General features: G+C 32.4%; 1 long non-coding RNA gene across 1 annotated transcript in view; it reads right to left on the reverse strand.

Moving 5' to 3' along the window:
* Positions 1 to 3223: 3223 nt before the first annotated feature.
* LOC111085216 overlaps positions 3224 to 5425 on the reverse strand; it is a 15667-nt gene continuing 13465 nt past the window's right edge. The window contains exon 4 of the long non-coding RNA XR_002610052.1: positions 3224 to 4116. This is a non-coding gene — a long non-coding RNA (uncharacterized LOC111085216). The remainder of the gene's footprint in view (positions 4117 to 5425) is intronic.

Raw genomic sequence — 5425 nt, forward strand, 5'->3', positions numbered from 1 at the left:
AATTTGTATCCATCTTCCCATGGACCCAATGAACCTCCATATCAAATTTGGTGAAAATCCACCAACAGGGGGCGAAGTAGTGGTAAAAAACGCAAAAATGCTAATAAAAATCGCAAAACTGAAAATTTTTATCCATCTTCCCATGGACCCAATGAACCTCCATATCAAATTTGGTGAAAATCCACCTACAGGTGGCGAATTAGTAGTAAGAAACGCAAAAACGCCCATAATAACTGCAAAATGCAAAACTAAAAATTTGTAAGTGTTTCCCCATTGAACCAATAAACCTCCATACCAAATATGGTGGAGATCCATCTACATGGGCGAAGTAGTGGTAAAAAACGCCCATCAAACAGAACAAATTCCAACAGAGAAAATTCGTATGTACCCCCGTATGGACCTATTATATGGTACATTGAACAAAGCCTATTTTAAGTATCTCTTAAAAATGCCCAATAATTCAGTTTTGATTTTTAAACATGTTTTATATAGTTGCGTAATTCAATACCAACTGAACCTGAGCTACACTGACACGTGATCCTCCAGTGAGCCAGCAATAAGTTACGGGCTAACAACGCGAAAATCCGGGATTCGATGTGAGCTTTGCTTTAGTGCAATACCGGATTAGTTAACAGGAAATCTTGTAACTGACTTACAACACTTAAATCCGGGGTTCGATTCCCCGCAATGGACACAGTAGATAGCTCAATGTGGCTTTACTTTAAAAACAAACTGTAACTGAAATTAGTTCCGTAATTCAATACCAACTGACAAAATAATTTATAAAAAAAAAAATACAAGCTCAGGTTGTAATTACAACCAAACGTGTCTTCCCAATTAGTTGGTTTTAAAAATGGTGGACACTTAGATGGTAAGTTGAAGTTCTTACGACAGCGTGATTTTCCGTTTAGATATGAATAAAAGGCACAATTTATTACTCTGACAGATAAACAGTGTAACAACAAAAATTATTTTTTTCCAAGCAGTTTTTTTTTATAATCTTCATATTAATCTCTGCCATTCCCCGCCAAGACTTTGTTTTAAAAGATTCGGTCAAATCGTTCTAAAAAGTTTTTAAAACTAAAATATCCTCCAGCAGTTATACTGAACACTAAATTACTTTATAAAACATTGTTGTAATATTTTGCCAGTAACACTAAATTACTTTATAAAACACTGTTGTAATATTTTGTCAGTAACACTAAATTACTTTATAAAACACTGTTGTAATATTTTGCCAGTAACACTAAATTACTTTATAAAACACTGTTGTAATATTTTGCCAGTAACACTAAATTACTTTATAAAACACTGTTGTAATATTTTGCCAGTAACACTAAATTACTTTATAAAACACTGTTGTAATATTTTGCCAGTAACACTAAATTACTTTATAAAACATTGTTGTATATTTTGCCAGTAACATTTCAATTATAACATAAACAATAAAATTAGGAAGTTTATTTGTAAAATGTGGTGCACGTGAGATCGTTCCACTGTTCTGAGCATTTCTTTGTTTATGTTAGAGTAAAGCCACATCAGGCTATCTGCTGTATCTACCGTGGGGGAATCGAATCCCAAATTTTAGCATTGTAAATCAGTAAACTTATTGCTGTCCCAATGAGTAAGTCACAGAATAGGTATAATCCGAAGATATATAAAATGACACAAATACGTTTGAATCTACATCAACATAACATTTATTTTATTCATGTTCTAAAGTTTTTGTCTTCATTGAAAGTTTTCCCATCAGATTCAATAGCCTAGTTATATCCATGTCCATGAACCCTGCCTCTAACATATAGCCATGTTGTCCATTCCAACAGCATGTCACATCAAAACTTCTGCCAGGGTCATCTTAGGAAGTGTGTCTCTGAGCACAATGTCAAAACTGCTAAAATCAGTTAGTGGAAAAACCTACTAAACATTTGCAAGTTGCCATCCTGGTTGTTGTCTAACCAGTGACAATCAGATGGGTCTCTGAAGTTTACCACAGAGGCACAACATAATGACAGACAAAAATCAGTGGCTAAACTGGCAATTCCCGAGGTATCGAGGAAGATGACTTAAGTCTACAGCTTCTTTAATTTCTCCATATTGCATCAAGAAACTTCCTGTCACAGGAAGTAGTCCATTCTTCTTCCTGGTTCTAATAACACATCAAGTGTTCTAACTGAATAGTTTGTATAGAGAATAAAAAGATTTGTAAAAGATTTTTAAAACAAAATCTGTTAATTCTGTATTATCATATATGTAATTGTTGACTCACAAGGATGACCAGTCCGTGTAATGAAACCATCCAAGTTAAAAAACAAACAAACAAAATTATATATAAGACGTGTCAGCACAATTTCTTTGTAGTTTTTAAGTGGGAATGTTAACACTGCTAATTAACTCTCTAGATATTCACAAATATATTTCATAAGAATGCACAAAACAGCTTGAGACTGGGTCACGACCTTAAAGATCTTTATAAGATCTGAAATATGTGTATGTGTGTAAGATCACGTATTGATTTGTTTGTTTTTTACAGAAACAAACAATATTAGACTAACTGCTGTATCCACCATGTGGAATCAAACCCTGAATTTTAGCATTGTAGGTCCATAGACTTATCATTGTGCCACCGGGGGGACAACCATGTGTTGAATAGTAAGTTCAGAGTCAGTCTTCACAACAAGACTCATTATTCAAAATAAGGATCTTGTATATATATCAAATTAAATTAAATATATGAAGAAGTCAACAAACAGGTCAAATACTAATTCCTGTATCTAATTAGGTACACTATAATGGACTGTTAAGATAGTACAGATCCTCTGCCCATGTTTAAATGAAAAAAAAAACAACACACTACTGGATACACTGAAGAATATTGAGACAGAAATTTGTATTATATTTATTACGGTGTTATCTTGTAATATAGTTCTATTATTATCATGTAAAAATTATAGTTCTATTATTATCATGTAAAAATTATAGTTCTATTATCATCATGTAAAAAAATATAGTTCTATTATTATCACGTAAAAAACAAATAGCAGTATTAAAGAGATCCAAACACCATGTGTTAAATAATGTTAACTGGTTCAGGTGTTTGAACACTTCTTCATCGCAAACTGTTAGCTATCATCTTTGAATGTCTATAGAGTTTCTGGTTGATTTCTTAACAAACTACACATACATAATAATTCCATCCTAAGGAGTGACTACACCAATTGAGTTTACAATGCTTTTAATGCTAGGGATTGAATACATTAAATGGGCTTACAATGTTTTCAGTGCTAGGAATCTGAATACATTATATGGGTTTACAATATTTCCAATGCAATGAAGTGATTACACTAGTTGGGTTCACATTACTTATGTATTTACCGCAGTTCTTTGTGCTTCTGTCATGTGGGTTCATTTTGTGGAAATATGTTTTTATTTTGTAATATGGCTGGCTTACAAACTTTGTTACTTTTTGAGTTAGAGACTCTTCTAGTCCCTCATGAAAGATATGATGGCTCAATCATCCTAACATGATGCTCAGAGTTTCTTCACAGATGCATCATCCACCAATTCAGGCAATTAAAGATGCCATCTATTGTGAGTTTCCTAGTAAGTTGTTGAAGCACTTTGTAGTATCTTGGGCTTGCTAATATCTTCATTCTTTTGTTCTGGACTGTGCTATTCTTGGGCTTGCTAATATCTTCATTCTTTTGTTCTGGACTGTGCTATTCTTGTCCATTTAGATAACTCCACCATGGTTTCATACATACACTGTCAGGGAAGCAACCAATCAAGTATTCTATGTTTTCAGACACTCTCATCTAGGCTCAGGATCATTCTACTGAGTTAAGAACTTGTCAGGCATACATTGTTATACATCTCCTAAGATTATTGTTGCTTCAGAGACAGTATTTTTCAATAACCTTCAGTATTGTTTTTCTCCCTCTACTTATATGCTTATCCATCTTTACAGCTTCTAGCACAAGTTTACCAATCCATTTCTGCTGGGAAAGATTAACTCCTTAAACCTGAGAGAAAGCTTCCAACATCCGGTCAAAAATTCCAAGTTATCCATTGGACGGTGACAGCATCCAATAACATTTACGTTTCTTTGGCTGAAAACTAATCCAAACCATGTTTATTATCCACCTTTTATAAACAGACCAGAAATTTTTATAAAGTATGGTGAAAATAATTCCAGCAGAACAAGAAAACAATTATGGGTTTAAAGAGTTAACAAGCTTAGTTCAATTTGGTGCTTGTCAACCAAGAAAGCAACACAGACAGATAAGAAAACCAAGCAATAAATGCAATACAGAAATCTAAGAAATACAAGAGAAACATAAAAGTCTAAAAAAACAAACAAACATATAAACAGTTTGTAAATCATTTTCTCATGAATGAAAGACAATAATTTAATGAATAATTTCATACCCGAATACTGTACTTTTTCAACTTAAAGCTCAATATACCTGATTTTGTGACTGAATTACATTTACAGAGAGATAAGTAGACAAACAAAAAGTCTTTCTCCAAATCAGGGTCATTTATCAGGAACGTTCTGTGCTGGATAACATCACTAGAGTCAATCAGAAATACTAACTAATAACTATTAGTTAAAGAAATAACACATACGTATATTAAAAGTTATGTGCAAAGGTCAGGTCAATTAAACAAAAGCATTGCCCAGAAATTCAATTGAGCTAACATGCCCAGAGGAATAACACAATGGGTCTGATGAGATAACCCAAGAGCAAGAGATTTTTTTATCTATTTTACAGAAAGTATGAATAGTTCAGATTAGATTAACTCCTAAATTTATAAAAGGTATCGGAAATAAAAATATTATTTCTATTGCAGTAAAACTCTGACCACTAAATGAACCTGTGAAATTATTATTTATTTAAATAATACTTCTATGATGATTTTAAAATCTGTTGTATTATTTTGTGATCTACATGTCAAATTTATTTTGCAATTATGGGTTAGAAGTGTTACTTATAGATGTAATTATCTGCTGAATTTTATTTAACTATTCCACTAAGAAATTGCTATACTATATAATCAAGAAATGCCTAAACAAGACTGTTAGAAAAGTCTTTCATACAACATTACAAGCACATTTAAAAAAGCAATGGAACGAAAAGACAATACAGCTTCTTCGGGAGCATTCAATAAAACACAAACCAAAACAGTACAAAGCTTCAAAGCGAAACATTGAGTGTTTAATTAAATAATAACAACATTTTGGTGTTATAAGGCCATACATTTCGAGTATTAATATGTCTTCTAGACACCAATATGTACTACAGAAATTAAATAATGAGGCTCCTGTTTAGCCAGATAACACAGTTTATTAAATAATAACAACATTTTGGTGTTATAAGGCCATACATTTCGAGTATTAATATGTCTTCTAGACACCAATATG

The sequence above is a fragment of the Limulus polyphemus genome, unplaced genomic scaffold (assembly GCF_000517525.1).
Source record: "Limulus polyphemus unplaced genomic scaffold, Limulus_polyphemus-2.1.2 Scaffold278, whole genome shotgun sequence".
NCBI lineage: Eukaryota > Metazoa > Arthropoda > Merostomata > Xiphosura > Limulidae > Limulus > Limulus polyphemus.